General features: G+C 43.1%; 1 non-coding gene across 1 annotated transcript; it reads right to left on the bottom strand.

Annotated features, from left to right (window-relative positions):
* Positions 1–16,724: 16,724 nt before the first annotated feature.
* Trnas-cga (transfer RNA serine (anticodon CGA)) lies at positions 16,725–16,799 on the bottom strand. The gene has a single exon. It is a non-coding gene; the product is annotated as a tRNA-Ser (tRNA).
* Positions 16,800–17,082: the final 283 nt, after the last annotated feature.

Here is a 17,082-nt window from a genome sequence, read left to right as displayed (position 1 = left end):
AATAAACTGTAGCCAGTCTACTAGAGATGACGCAATTTTCGCACGTAATCCACGGTTAACATAGTAATTCTACGACAGAATTTCTATATTTGATACAGGCCACAGATTAACTCTAGATCATTTTAAATTTTTCAAATGTTCTCTCTTTTACGTTCTTGAATTTGTCTTGTAACACAATCAAATCTTCGAAATAAGAAATGAAAGAATAGAGAAAATGAAAGGAAACACTGAAAACATAAATGTAGCCTTACTGGTTGGCTCAACAGCAAGCAAGTCTTGCACAGCTCCACGTTGGACTAATGAGTTCTTTGTCATTTGGATTTGGTAAGTATGACTACAATCGAACAGTAACTGCTCACAAAAGACCGCGGCAGGATTTCGTAAGCTAAAATCGAACAATAACTGCTCACAAAAGACCGCGGGAGGATTTCGTAAGCTTTCGCCTTGATAGATAACAGGCGTTTCATCGTTATACGCACACTCAACCACACACCGCTATTTGTCTTCCTTACTTTCAGATTCACGTTATTGTTACAGCTTAGAGTGCTGCGAATGATGTTTAACCGATATCAGTTTATTGAGGCCTGCTGTTCTCGAAAGATCAAGACATTTTAGTAGCTTATGAGCCTTGCTTTACATTATTTCCTGAACAATGCATTCATTTATATGAGGGACATTATGAAAGTCTTGAGAAACACTATGCCACAACTGTAACACCAACAATGCCTACAAAGCTACTGCGATATCGTCTTCTACAGATTGCGGACTATTTTAACGTTCTGCGACACAGCAGGCCATATTAACAACATGGGTGACGTCGATGTTTCGTTCCCACAGCTTACTTTCATTCATTTTTTTGTTAATAGGTGTGTGTATAGGAATTAGCTTACTTTAAATTGATCTAAACATGTAAATACTTTGACATGTCCTATATCCTTGTAAAAAGAGATCTACGGATGAATAAAGCTACTACTACTACTACTACTACTAAAGAGGAAACACCTGCTGCTGACGTGTATCTCATCTTCAGTGTACACATGGAGACGTGTGCGTGGTTGCCAGCAGCGTCAAGAGATGGGTAAAACATCTACAAATACATCTACATGATTACGCTGCATTTCATTATCAGGTGCCCGGTAGATAGTTTGTAGCACACTTTCAAGCTGTTTCTCCACCGTTCCACTCATAAACAACGCACAGGAAACACGAATCCTTTCCTGCAAGCTCTGATTACTTTTATTTTATTATTATGATCATTTCTCACTATGTAGGTGGGCGACAACAAAATATTTTCACATTCTGAGGAGAAAGTTGGTGATTGAACTTTCATGAGAAAGCCTGCCGCAATGGCAGACTACTATGCTTTAATGACTGCCACCCCAATTCGCATATCATATCCTCGGCACTCTCTCCCCTATTTAGCGATAAAACAAATCGAGCTGCCCTTATTTCAACAAATTTATCCTTCGTCAATCCTATCTGATGGGGGTCCCGTACGGCACCACAAAAACGCCATAAGAGGGCGGACAATCTTTGTGTAAGCAGTCCGTATAGTAGACCTGTTGGATTTCTCAATGTTTCTGACAATAAATCGCAATCGTTGGTTTGCATTGGCCATAGCATGATCTAAGTGATCGTTCCAAGTTAAGTTATTCGTAATTGTCGCCCCTAAGTATTTAGGTGAATTCACAGTTTTAGATCTGTGTGATCTGTCATATAACTGAAATTTAGTGGATTCCTTTTAGTATTTATGTGGATAACCTCACACGCTTTCTTATTTAGGGTCAATTGACACTTCTCGCATGATACAGATATCATGTGTAAATCATTTTGCAACTGATTTTGGTCACCTGACCTTACAAGACGGTAAATGACATCATCGTCTACTAATAATTTAAGAGTGCTGTCCAGATTGTCTTCTGACTTGTTTACGTATGTCAGGAACAGCAGAGGGTCTATAACACTTTCTTGGAGAACGTCAAATGTTACTTCTGTTTTACTCGAAGACTTTCCGTCAGTTACTAAGAACTGCCATCTTTTTGACAGTAAACCACGAATCCAGTCGCACAAACGATAGGATAATCCTTAGGCACGCAATATGATTAGAAGTCGCTTGTGAGGAACAGTGTCAGAAGCCTTCTGGAAATCTAGATACATATGAATCAATTTGACATCGCTATCGATAACACTCATTGGCTCGTGAGAATCAAGTACTAGCTGAGTCAATAAGTGTTTTATACTGTTTTTGTTGAGGATTATTTGATGGTAAGAGGTCAAATATGTTTTCGCAGTCATTTACACTTTGAGTGGGCTCCCGAACTGAATGTTCTAAATGCTTTGCTGAGAAAGCATCCAATACGATTTCGGATGACGTTTTAAGCCTACCATCGACTTTAAACATGTATTTTCACCAACGTATTGATGGCAGACAGAAGTCACCACCAACGATAATTGTGTGAGTGGGGTACCTACGTGAAATTAGACTCAAGATGGGAACACAAGCCAACACGAACCTCTTAGGGGTCGCCCATGAGTTTCCTATGCGGTACGCAAAAGGAAAGAATGGAGGACTGCATTAACGATGAAAAATAGACGTGTCACTGAGAATGAACTCGCAACAAAACTTAGAATAGGACATAGTGTGGCGCAGGAACTGATTCAGAGCTTGACTTAAATCAGTGTTTGTGCCCGCTGTGTCCTGAAGGTCATAAATGTTAACAGAAGATCCAAGTATATTAACTGTGTTGGTATTTCGAAATTTATTCGCTGATTCCGAATTCTTTGACATTCGCTGTATTGGAGATAGTTCAATCGTCCAATAGCGACATATGCATATCTATGCCGGATAGGGACTCGAAACCGGATAATATGTCACACTGCCTACATCCTTGTATCGTAGTCCACTAAATTCACCTTCCAATTCTCAAAAAATTACCTGGATTCCCCCAACTACGATGATGAGACAACGAGGAATACCAATGTTGTTACCGTCATCCTCCCGCCTGGGCTCGTAATGCTTACACGCATGTCTGAAAAAACGGGCAATGATATAGCTGATGTCACCGTATTCGCAATCAGCGAATAAATTTCGTTTTTTACACCTGTGAATCGTTAACTGTTCTGTTTTTTCCGACACGCAGTAACATTCTGTATGACTGCCGCAATCTCTGAGAGGAACATTCAGGCTTCTTCAGGTAATTGTACATTTCAATAGTTGCTGTGATGGGACAATGGAAGGCGCAGCCTGTATCATTTGCGAACGAATTTTGGTGTCAACTCTTACACACTGCCCAGTCATATTACTGCGGCCACCTGTCGAAAGTCTGAACAACCACCCTTTGCGGCTCAGACCACTGCGAGACATACAAGGAGAGTGTCAATGAGGTTCTGGAAGGTAGCGACAGGGATGTGGAGCCATGATGACGCCAGTGCCATTTACAACTGTACTAGGTTTCTCGTTTGAGGATCTATGGCGCGAAAAGCCCGTACGAGGTGGTCCCAAAGATTGTCAACTGGTTTTAAATCCGGGGACATAGGTGGCCAGGAAGTATGGTAAAGTTGTCCTGCGTCCCAGGTTGCATTCTCCTGCTGGTGAGCGCATGCCGTAGTGTCGAGGAAAAACAAAGTGCATGTACGGGAGGACGTTGTTCAAAGAATGGTTCAAATGGCTCTGAGCACTCTGAGACTTAACATCTGAGGTCATCAGTTCCCTAGAACTTAGAACTACTTAAACCTAACTAACGTAAGGGCATCACACACATCCATGCCCGAGGCAGGATTCGAACCTGCGACCGTAGCGGTCGCGCGGTTCCAGACTGTAGCGCCTAGAACCGCTCCGCCACTCCGGCCGGCAGAGGACGTTGTCCGTAAGAATAGATGCAAACTTCTGTCGATCCATTGGGCATTCCAGAATAGCGACATCACCTGGAGAATGCCACGTAAACATTCCATTGGACCATAACGCTCGCTCCTCTGGCCTGGACCAAAGGTTTCAGACGTTTCACACCGGACACGCCAACGGCCATCTGTCCGATGGAGCATAAAACGTGATTGGACGTCCAGTAGCGATATTTGCGGGCAAATTCTTGCCTTCGTCATCGATAAACAGTAGTCAGCTTATCTTCAGGAATCAGTCGCCTGCTGCGGAGGACCATACGTAGCAATATTTGCTGAACGGTGCTTGAAGAGACACTGTTGGTAGTCCCTTCGCTCATTTGGGCGGTCAGTTGCTCAGCAGTTGAATGTCTACACGTCTACACGTATCCACAGTCGTTCACTACTGTCATCTATTCATCTGTAGCCGGTGGATTACCACAGTTGCCTCGACGTCAGATTTCATCAGCCCCATTTTGCCACGCACGATGTACTTTAATAATGGCGGCACGCGAACAGATTCCCAACTTAGCTCTTTTGAAAGTGCTTGAGCACCTGGCCGGAAAGCCAATTATCATGCCCTTTGGACGTCAGATAAATCGCTCCATTTACGACAACGACTGCACTGTTTACCGAGCCCGCAAACGCACTTTTCATACCTTCCACCTCTACTGCTGCCACTTGCACCTGTGAGCGATTAATGCCGGCCTTTGTGGCCGAGCGATTCTCGGCGCGTCAGTCCGGAACTGCGCTGCTGCTGCGGTCGCAGGTTCGAATCCTGCCTCTGTCATGGATGTGTGTGATGTCCTTAGGTTAGGTTTAACTAGTTCTAAGTCTAGGGGACTGATGACCTCAGATCTTAAGTTCCATAGTGCTTAGAGCCATGTGTGTTAGCGATTACTGCACGAGACGTCGAACATTGGCGGTGGTTACAGTAATGTGACTGGCCAGTGTAGATGTGGATAAAGTCTCACCATAAGTCCTTCGAATCAAATCACACTTATAGCTGCAGAGACCTTCTTGATGGTTCGGAGAAGTCAATTTCACTGCCAAGCGAGACTGAAATAGTCTGTGACTGAGAAGAATGGATCAAGCTTAGCGTCAGTTGTACAGTGTTTCTGCTTAGGGTGATGGTAGGAATCTGCCTGCTAAATAATAACTTACATTTACTTTGAGCACTATCTATCGAGTACTAGCAAGTACCTCAGTCGTGCGGTAAAAATTTAGCTCTATCTTCATTTTTATCAATATCGTTGGATTACTAAACAGAGTATGTACAATTATTGCAAAAACAATGCTACTTTAAAGCAATATATCGTCTGTTAACATTATTCGACACTCTCAGACAAAAAAAGACACACCATGGAAGAAGTATCCGAAATGGGAGGAAATCGGTAGATATGATGTTCATATACAGACAAACAATTGAGTACAAATTCAAAAAACTGAATGATTTGTTCAAGAGAAAGAGCTCCACAAATTGAGAAAGTCAATAACGCGTTGGTTCACTTCTGGTCTTTATGCAAGCAGTTATTCGGCTTGGCATTGATTGATAGAGTTTTTGGATGTCCTCCGAAGGGATATACTGGTAGAGCTAAATTGTGTCCAATTGACGCACTAGATCATCATAATCCCGAGCTGGTTGGAGGGAGCTGCCCGTAATGCTCCAAACTTCGTCATTTGGGGAGAGAGAAGGCGACTTTGCTTGCCAAAATAGTTTTACAAGCACGAAGACAAGAAGTAGAAACTCTCGCCATATGTGGGCGGGGATTATCTTGCTGGAATGTAGGCCTTGGATGGGTTGCCATGAAGGGAAATAAAACGGAGTCCCGAATAATGTCGTCGACGTACTGCTGTGCTGTGAGTGCGCCTTGGATGAAATGGATCCCCAGACTAACACTTCTGGTTGTCATGCCGTATGGCTGGTGACAGGTTGGTACCCCATCACTGTCCAGGGCGTTTCTAGACACTTCTTCGAAGGTCAGCAGGGCTCAGTTCGAAACGGGACACCTCACCGGAAACAATTCTACTTCGTCAATGAGATTCCACGCCGAAGACATGTCTGGAGACTCCTCGAACAATGGTGGGATACCAACCTGACTGTGGCCCGCCATATGGTCCGTCCTACAGGGGTGATGGTCAGCCAACCAGGGATGATGGCCTGGGATGTCATTTCTTTTCATAGGAAGAGCCCTTTGGTTGTCATCTGCGGTACCCTTTCAACTCAGCGTTACGTCGACGATAGTCTACGCCCCATTGTCTTGTCCTTCATTGCAGGCTATCCCGGGCTTTTATTTCTGCAAGATATGCCTGCCTGCATATAGTAAGAGGTTTTACTGCTTATCTTCCTGCTTGCCGAACTCTGTTTTGGCTAGCAAGGTTGCCGGATCTCTCCCCAACTGAGAACGTTCGGAGCATTACGGGCAGCTTCCTCCAACAAGCTTGGGATTTTGGCAATCTAACGCTCCAGCTAGACAGAATTTGGCACGATATCCCTCAGGATGACATCCAACAACTCTTATCAGTTACTGCCAAGCCGAATAACTGCTTGCGTTAGGGCCAGAGGTGGACCAACGCATTATTGACTTCCTCAATTTATGAAGCTCTTTCTGTTCAATAAATCATCTAACATTTGTGAAATCGCAATCATTTGTCTGCTTGTACAAGCACATCACAAGTACTGATTTCCACGCCATTCGGATAATTCCTTAATGGTACGTCGCTTTTTTGTTTTAGAGCGTATTTTTTTCTGTGCCCACGCACATCAGAGGGACTATATGGACATTGTGTGAGTCGTATTTGCAGGTCGTCCCTGTTCTCGAACTTCTGCTTGTGGCCAATACGCACTGGATGAGTGTACCGTAGTATGACATGCAGTTTAGAAATTCAGTACGATTGCTCCATTTTACTGACTGTGATAGTGGACTTGTTTTAGGTGGTATCCTCACATCGTTGGGGTAGAGAAGCCATTTCAAGTAGATAGTTATGTATATCTTTATTTCTCTCTATCTCTCTCGTTTATATATCTGTGACGATATATTAGAGTATTTTTAGTTTTTGCAGCCCTAGTTTATTATCGTTCTTTTGCACTTCAGCAAATCACTAGGTAGTCCTTGAGCTCAACTTTCTCTCCTTTATCCTGCAGAGACACTACTGTAGGCCGGCCGGAGTGGCCGAGCGGTTCTAGGCCCTACAGTCTGGAACCGTGCGACCGCTGCGCTCGCAGGTTCGAATCCTGCCTCGGGCATGGATGTGTGTGATGTCCTTAGGTTAGTTAGGTTTAAGTAGTTCTAAGTTGTAGGGGACTGATGACTACAGCAGTTAAGTTCCATTTTTGAACCACACGGCATTTACATTAGGCGAACAGCACACAGCAAGCGTTTACTTTAGAACTGAAGTGACTGAGTGATACGGGAATGTATGTAATGTATTTGTTGTTGTTGTTGTGGTCTTCAGTCCAGAGACTGGTTTGATGCAGCTCTCCATGCTACCCTATCCTGTGCAAGCTTCTTCATCTCCCAGTATCTACTGCAACCTACATCCTTCTGAATCTGTTTAGTGTATTCTTCTCTTGGTCTACCTCTACGATTTTAACCCTCCACGCTGCCCTCCAATACTAAACTGGTGATCCCTTTATGCCTCAATATGTGTCCTACCAACCGATCCCTTCTTCTAGTCAAGTTGTGCCACAAACTCCTCGCCGCGCGTGATTAGCCGAGCGGTCTCAGGCGCTGCAGTCATGGACTGTGCGGCTGGTCTCAGCGGAGGTACGAGTCCTCCCTCGGGCATGTGTGTGTGTGTGTGTGTGTGTGTGTGTGTGTGTGTGTGTGTGTGTGTGTTTGTCCTTAGGATAATTTAGGCTAAGTAGTGTGTAAGCTTAGGGACTGATGACCTTAGCAGTTAAGTCCCAGTCCGCAGCTCGTGGTCGTGCCGTAGCGTTCTCGCTTCCCACGCCCGGATTCCCGGGTTCGATTCCCGGCGGGGTCAGGGATTTTCTCTGCCTCCTGATGACTGGGTGTTGTGTGGTGTCCTTAGGTTAGTTAGGTTTAAGTAGTTCTAAGTTCTAGGGGACTGATGACCATAGATGTAAAGGCCCATAGTGCTCAGAGCCATTTGTACCATTTGAACCAGTTAAGTCCCATAAGATTTCACACACATATGAACATTTTGAACAAATTTCTCTTCTCCCCAGTTCTGTTCAATACCTCCTCATTAGTTATGTTATCTATCCATCTAATCTTCAGCATCCTTCTGTAGCACCACATTTCGAATGCTTTTCTAATGCAGCAGGCCAAAAGACATTGCAGTGAGCGTCATTTCAATGATGATTGGTTATAAGAAACAACTTTTCGGGGTGACTTTCGAAACAAGATGAATATAGCGGATACTGTAAAACAATGAAACACAACTCAGTGACAGTGATAAAGCATCATGCCAATACCAAGATTCATATTGATAAGGTGCGGGATGTGTTACGAAACTCCACTGTTCAAAGGTACACTACTGGCCATTAAAATTGCTACACCAAGAAGAAATGCAGATGATAAACGGGTATTCATTGGACTAATATATTATACTAGACGTGACATGTGATTACATTTTCACGCAGTTTGGGGGCATAGATCCTGAGAAATCAGTACCCAGAACAGCCACCTCTGGACGTAATAACGGCCTTGGTACGCCTGGGCATTCGGTCAAACACAGCTTGGATGATGTGTACAGGTACAGCTGCCCATGCAGCTTCAAGAGTATTGACTGGCGTATTGTGACGAGCCAATTGCTCGGCCACCATTGACCAGACGTTCTCAATTGGTGAGAGATCTGGAGACTGTGCTGGCCAGGGCAGCAGTCGGGCATTTTCTGTATCCAGAAAGGCCCGTACAGTACCTGCAACATGCGGTGGTGCATTATCCTGCTGAAATATAGGGTTAGTAGGGATCGAATGAAGGGTAGAGCCACAAGTCGTAACACATCTGAAATGTAACGTCCACTGTTCGAAGTGCCATCAATGCGAACAAGAGGTGACCGAGACGTGTAACTAATGGCACCCCATACCATCACGCCGCGTGATACGCCAGTATGGCGATGACGAATACACGCTTCCAATGTGCGTTCACCGCGATGTCGGCAAACACGGATGCGACCATCATGATGCTGTAAACAGAACCTGGATTCATCGGAAAAAATGACGTCATTGGATTTCGACCAACGCGAGCAGCAATGTCGCCATACGATAAATCACAATCGCGATAGGCTACAATCCGACCTTTATCAAAGTCGGAAACGTGATGGTACGCATTTCTCCTCCTTACACGAGGCGTCACAACAACGTTTCACCAGGCAACGCCGGTCAACTTCTGTTTGTGTATGAGAAATCGGTTGGAAACTTTCCTCAAGTCAGCACGTTTTAGGTGTCGGCACCGGCGCCAATCTTGTGTGAATGCTCTGAAAAGCTAATCATTTGCATATCACAGCATCTTCTTCCTGTCGGTTAAATTTCGCATCTGTAGCACGTCATCTTCGTGGTGTAGCAGTTTTAATGGCCAGTAGTGTATTTCGTGCCAGCAGGAACTAGTCACGAAGAGGAAATGTCAGCAACGGAACTAAATTAACATAACATGGGGTGAAAAATCGTCACATTTACCTTTCACGAGACTGTAGAAATGGTCCCTTATCTCACTTTTTGTTGCAAGATTCGGCACTGCGATCCAAAATTCACTGTGGACGGACTAAAGTCGAAGTTATAGTAGAGAATATATTGGCTCCACATTCCCTGCAACAAATTCTGAAAAGACTTGGTACAACTCCGTTCTCGATGGCATGTGATGCTTAAAATAAAGGAAATATGAAATTATTTCCAGTACTTCAGCCAGTGAAGGGGAACGACTTCAGCAGTTACAGAGTTTTACGAAGACGCTGACGAAACATCAACTTCTATAGCCAAGAAGCTTAACGAGAAGACTTGTCTTTCAGGATTGCAACTAGTTGCGTATGGTGCGGACAAATATTCCGTAAGTTACGGGAAAAACCAATTTGTTTTTATGGAGTTGGAAAAAAATGTTTGGAAGCACCACATCTTATTGCATAACATTATCACATACATAAATTGCACACTACTGTAGTATGATGTTGAATCGTTAGTGGTTAAGATATTTGATGAGTTTTCTTCAAGCGCGAAGAAGGTGAGTGAGCTGAAGAACTTCTTTTGAGTTCCTGCAGTCAGAGTACTCCACACTACTGCAACATGTTCCTACAAGTTTTTATGACTTTCTTCTGCTGTAGATAGATTGTCCCAGAATTGGCCATTGTCTAAGTCCTGTTTTCTAAGCCAGGGTGAAGAAAATGCTGCCAAACGTATTTGGACATTTGTAGCCCATGAAAACGACAGTGAAGTGGACGATGAAGTAACACTCCTAGATCTTTATATTGATTTTGTCCACAGTTTTATGCATTTATTTAATACAACCATAAAACACGTGGAAAGTGATTGTATACAGATAACTGAAATATATTCTGCAATCCTGAAGCTGCGTACAGAAATTATTAATAACCAAAGAAATAATTTCTTCTGTTTCGAGATATTACAAGAACTGAAAAAATGTCCGCAATATGAACAAGCAAAGTTTGTCACAGAACCACAGAAATTCTACACTAGGATTCTGGAATATGTAGAAAAATGGTTTGACTTCAGTGAAGATTCAATTTTCAACTTAGCTCTCAGTTAAATCTTGAAGTACCCCTTAAAATGGAGAACGTGATGAAACTTATTGATTATTTCAAAAAATGGTGCAAATGGCTCTGAGCACTATGGGACTCAACTGCTGAGGTCATTAGTCCCCTAGAACTTAGAACTAGTTAAACCTAACTAACCTAAGGACATCACACACATCCATGCCCGAGGCAGGATTCGAACCTGCGACCGTAGCGGTCTCGCGGTTCCAGACTGCAGCGCCAGCACCGCGCGGCCACTTCGGCCGGCGATTATTTCAATATAATGTAAACGGTGATGAACTATCTTCTGAAATATTTGCATAGAATGACATGTTGCCATTCATTAAGAACTTACCAGGCTCAAACACTTCAAACAAATGGGTGACATTTTTCAAGAGATGCAGAGTATAAAATTTGTTGAAAGTTGTTCAACATGTGCTAGCAAAGCCACCATGAAACGCGTTTGTGGAACAGGTTTTCAGTGTGATGCTAAATATCTTGAGCAACGAAAGAAACAGACTGAAAGTGGAAATGGTGAAAGCCAAACTATTTGTGAATTTTAACTACCATACGAAATGTGCTGAACTCGCTAAATTGGTCAATCCTGACAACGGGAAAGAACTTCTTAAAGCTGTGAAGTCAGAAATAAAGTATGACTTCAAAATATAACTAGCAAAGAAACTAGAGGATCGCAGAAATGGCTAGATTCGCAATATTAACAGTGAGTATCTCGTTAAATAAATGTATGGTTCCTGTTGTAGCAACTATAGTGTATGTATTGCGGATTGTGTAATAATAATACCTTTTTGAGTTGTCCACTTTTGTATCCAGTAAGTTGGCAACCCTACCGTCATTTCATGCGATATATTTGAAAGCAAATTCCCAATTTTTCTATTCACAACGCCACACTCGAAACTTTAATAAACTCATACATTAAAACAAATTATAGTCTTAAATAACAAGCAAAAATGGGCCTAAAAGATAAAAAAAATTGTATCAAAACAACAACGACTCATGAGAGCGGTAGTAAAAACTCAAATTTTAGACATAAAAACTTCAGACAGGCCTACTTTCATTGTCAATGACCTCTTCAATAAGGGCACTAAAGAAAACCACGTCACTATCTTCTACAATGATGTAGCACAATCTCTGTGCCGACTGTTGCACTGCAGTCTGGAACCGCAAGACCGCTATGGTCGCAGGTTCGAATCCTGCCTCGGGCATGGATGTTTGTGATGTCCTTAGGTTGGTTAGGTTTAAGTAGTTCTAAGTTCTGGGGGACTTATGACCTCAGCAGTTGAGTCCCATAGTGCTCAGAGCCATTTGAACCATTTGAACCGACTGTTGCACTGAACGCCTTAAGTGAGTGCTACGATGCACTACACCGTTAGAAGTACCTCAGTGTACCACTAAATGTCTCTGTCTTGCAAGAGCGTGGGTAATTTCGTGCTAAAGACACTGGTACATCAAAACAAAATTAATAAAATGGTGGTTCAGGCAGAAACAACTGGTAGTCGAAGGGTTAATAGTGCCGTTTATCTACACAGATATCGCAGTTACCAGTTTCGAACTGATAGCTTCGGCTTCAGACGGCTATTCACATTTAGATGCACATTTGTTGATGTTCACATTAGATTTCGGCTGTTGTAAGTTCTATAGTACCACCATCCCATGGAACTTGTGTTTCAGGTGCTAACAGAGGAATATCAGGGAATCGATAAAAATTGGAGGAACACAGATCAGTTATTCAGGGAATTAACAAAAAATCTGACGAGCACAATAAGAGGATTCGGGAAATATTTAAGGAACACAATAAGATTATCTATAAGAAACTTGACGAGTAGGGCAAACTAAACGAGCTATTCACAGTGTTCAAGAATCCGGCGGAACCCATCAGCAAAGAAGCAAATGTGGGAAATCAGGGAAGTAAGGAGTGATTTCAGAAACAAGACAGGCTGTTTGATAAACGATCTTGATAAACTCGGTAGAAGCCGACCTCGGGGAAGATCAGTTTGGATTCCGTAGAAATGTGGGAACACGTGAGGCAATACTGACCCTACGACTTATCTTAAAAGATAGATTAAGGAAAGGCAAATCTACGTTTCTAGCGTTTGTAGACTTTAAGAAAGCTTTTGACAATGTTGACTGGAATACTCTCTTTCAAATTCTGAAGGTGGCAGGGGTCAAATACAGGGAGCGAAAGATGGCAGGTATTAGAGTCGAGCGGCATGAAAGGGAAGCTGTGGTTGGGAAGGGAGTGAAACAGGGTTGCAGCCCATCCCCGATGTTATTCAATCTGTATATTGAGTAAACAGTAAATGAAACAAAAGAAAAATTTGGAGTAGGATTTAAATCTATGGAGAAGAAATAAAAACTTTGAGGTTCGCCGATGACATTGTAAATCTGTCAGAGACAGCAAACGACCTGGAAGAGCAGTTGAACGGAATGGACAGTGTCTTGAAATGTGGATATAAGATGAACATCAACCAAAGCAAAACGAGGATAATGGAATGTAGTCCAATTAAGTCGGCCGATGCTGTGGGAATTAGATGAGGTAATGAGACATTTAAAGTAGTAGCTGAGTTTTGCTATTTGGGGAGCAAAATAACTGATGATGGTCGAAGTAGAGAGGATATAAAATGTAGACTGGCAATGGCAAGGAAAGCGTTTCTGAAGAAGAGAAATTTGTTAACATCGAGTATAGATTTAAGTGTCATGAAGTATTTTCTGAAAATATTTGTACGGAGTGTAGCCATGTATGGAAGTGAAACATGGGCGATAAATAGTTTGGACAAGAAGAGAATAGAGGCTTTCGAAATGTGGTGCTACAGAAGAATGCTGAAGATTAGATGGGTAGATCACATAACTAATGAGGAGGTATTGAATAGAATTGGGGAGAAGAGAAATTGGTGGCGCAACTTGACTAGAAGAAGGAATCGGTTGGTAGGACATCTTCTGAGGCATCAAGGGATCATCAATTTAGTATTGGAGGGCAGCGTCGAGGGTAAAAATCGTAGAGGGAGACAAAGAGATGAATAAACTAAGCAGATTCAGAAGGATGTGGTTTGCAGTGGGTACTGGGAGATGAAGAAACTTGCACAGGATAGTGGCTGGAGAGCTGCATCAAACCTGTCTCTGGACTGAAGACCACAACAACAACAACAACAACAACAACAAACTCGGTGCGGCATTTGATGAAGGCGATGAGCAGGCTTCAGGGGTGTAAGGAAGGACGCGTGAAATATGATGAGCAGGTTGCCAACATGCTAAATGGTCCAGCATCTACGACCACAAAAAGCCGTTACACCATGACACCGAGTCAGAAGAAAGTGACCGAGAGTAAAGCACAAGATCATTACAAAACAGCCGAGGAACATAGTAGACACGGTGAGAAACTGATCGAACAGAGAACATGCGGAGTAAATCCAAAACTGCGAGCACCTATAACTTTAAACATGGGTATAACAGGATACAACACAAAATTTCGAATAGACATGGTGGTTCTCTCGCATCTGTTATTTCTTTTAGTCTACATGATTGTATCTACGTTCTTTTCTCACCCGTGTAATTCAACTCATGGCATTCGTCATAACGGTGTAATTTGCTTACTTCGTACCACGTTGTTACTTGTCTGTACACTTTCCTACCTCGAACGTACTCCTTGTTGAACGCTGGTGTTCTTGTCCAAGGTGGGTGTCATCATCGTTATCCACATATTACTCTTCTTCTCGGTGTGATTAATCGGTGGTCATCCAGGGTCCATGGTTCTATGGCAGAAAAAAAGCTGCTGTTCCGCAACAAAAGAACCTACTCAAAGCGATCCCGCCACACACATCTAAGATGGACTTGTACCACTTTTTCCCAGAGAACTAAAACACGACAAACACAGTGCCTCCACAGCAGTTGTCAAAAAAATGAAATCTCTCACTTTCTTTTACACATCAGTACGGGCACAGTACTTTCTGCAGCCGGCATTTTTCTCATTACAGCCACAACGTACCTCTAAGTGAGCACCTTATGCTCTACTATCCCCCTTATTCATCAGCATTGTCTCCTGTAATTACTAAAGAATCCTATATGCTTCGCAGAGCACAGTGCCTCTGTAAGGTGCTCGTATCACGCAGCACCCTTCCCGATTTACACTCTCAGGATAGATCACTCTTGCTCCTTCCTGAGTGCAACGCTTTTGTAAGTCATCCACAATTTCGTTAATCTACAAGAACCATAATCATTTATCATCTGATCAGAAACCGTCTGTAGCATATTCACTGACGACACACGCTTGTTACTACAAAGAAACAAATAGTCGTTACTGTTGTTGAATGCAGAGGTAAACAAATACTTAGCCACCCTAATGCATGATGTAGAGATATTGACGTAACTACCCATCTAATTTCCATTACCCATTTACTCTGTGAAAAACTTGTGTTCGAAATATGGTGCACAACCCTAGACTTTTTGATCAGAGAGTCACTGACTCGGCAGCGTTTTGATACATCAGCCTTCACATCAGAAAAGATCTACAGTAAAGCTTGAAAAAGTTGTTACATAAAAACTGCTGTTTCTTTGATAAGTGGTGCACTTTCACTAACACCTCCTGTTCCACTAGCAGTTCGTTTTTGCACAATACTCGTGTTTAATAATGTTCAATTTTTCCTAGCTCACATATACATTTAACATTATTTTTCGCGCAATATTTCAGCAACGAGAGGTCAGTACCTGGGAAAAACCATTCCTTTTTGTGATGCAGTCAGCGCCTCACCTTACACTTCACATCGAATTAAGTTGTCCCTGAGCATACCATGTCCACAGCCTAGCGGCATTTTGAGGTGACCATGGCCACTTTTCAGTGAATAACGTCCATGTTTCTTTCGGAATTTCTTTGTATTTGAGTAACTACTCGTTTCCCAGTTTCTCCGTTATGTCGCTAAATAGGTCGAAAGTAGGAAGAAATTTACTTTGGCACTCCGTAGTGCTGAACATACATGGAACTTGCGTTTGATCATGTGGCTTCCCAGCCGTCATCCTCTTTCGAAGCACAGCCTGAAACATTGCAGTACTTTTCAGGTCTGCTACACCTCGCTTACAAATTCGGTTGCGCCACAGTAGCTCAGCTCAGTGTTGCATTGCTCGCTCGATCATATAAAATTTTAATTTAAGCATAGCTCTCGCTAGTTTGAACAACCCTGTCGGTGATTCTTTCGAAAATTTTGCTCACACTGTGCTCGTTCACGTCTGTTACCACTAACACACACTCATCTCCTAGCCGCTGCTCTTCCTGTGGTTTTCCGTAACTGTCTTTCCCGACCAGGTCTGAATGTATGCTATGGAGCTGCAGCTTCCTGTACTCGCAGATCTGGATTTGCTCTGCATGCTCACTGTTTGTTCAGTTTCTCGGCTGTTTTGTAATCCATCGGCAGTTCACTGAGTCCTCATTGCCATGTCTTTGAGGGTGAAAGGAGCCCGTATGACATCTGTTGCCAGGAGGGCTAACCTCAAATGTGCCAGTTTAGGCCTGTCGGAAACTTCCCTCTTGATGGGACATGCTCACCTAGTACGTATTGGTGATACACTACAAAACAGTTACACAGCTGCTCAGTACAAGCCATGGTCCACAGGGGTGACACTGGTAACCACAGACAGAGTGTACTGAGTATGTGGACGTGAACGCAAGATGAACCTACATATTGGAGGCAACACTCTAGATCTGAGGTGAGAGAGAGGCAGAGATGGCTGATGCTGCCGATGAACAAGATTGGCTCGCCCACAAGAGGTTAATGTACAGTGTTTATTGGCCTGAGACCAACATGTCCACTGTGAGAATACCCCAAGTACATTAGCGTTGCGAGATCAGTGTTGAGTCGAGTATTCCATACAGACAGGAGTATGCATTGGGCATCCTGAGCGAAAGGTTCTGCAGATTGTGTGTTGTGTGTGAGACACACTCATTCGATAACCACTTCTTTTTCATGATGCCTCATCTCTATTAACAATTGCATAATTAGTACTGTGAAATATGTACACCTTGAATTCATCGATTAACCAGCGTTATCATCTATAATGTTTTTGTTTCCAGAATGAGATTTTAACTCTGCAGCGGAGTGTGCGCTGATATGAAACTTCCTGGCAGATTAAAACTGTGTACCGGGCCGAGACTCGAACTCGGGACCTTTGCCTTTCGTGGGCAAGTGCTCTACCAACTGAGCTACCCGAGCACGACTCACGACCCGTCCTCACAGCTTCTGTAAAGTTTAGAAGGTTGGAGACGAGGTACTGGCAGAAGTAAAGCTGTGGGACGGGGCGTGAGTCGTACTAGGGTAGCTCAGTTGGTAGAGCACTTGCCCGCGAAAGGCAAAGGTCCCGAGTTAGAGTCTCTGTCCAGCACACAGTTTTAATCTGCCAGGAGTTTCAATGTTTTTGTTGTTTGTGTTATGGTTTGATTCCCAATTTCATTATGCACAAATTTTCATGTTATGTGCACCCATATAGATAACTTCC

Source organism: Schistocerca serialis, chromosome 7 (assembly GCF_023864345.2).
Source record: "Schistocerca serialis cubense isolate TAMUIC-IGC-003099 chromosome 7, iqSchSeri2.2, whole genome shotgun sequence".
Taxonomy (NCBI): Eukaryota; Metazoa; Arthropoda; class Insecta; order Orthoptera; family Acrididae; genus Schistocerca; species Schistocerca serialis.
Note: the sequence above shows the minus strand (reverse complement) of the source record. Positions and strands in the feature narration are given on the sequence as shown.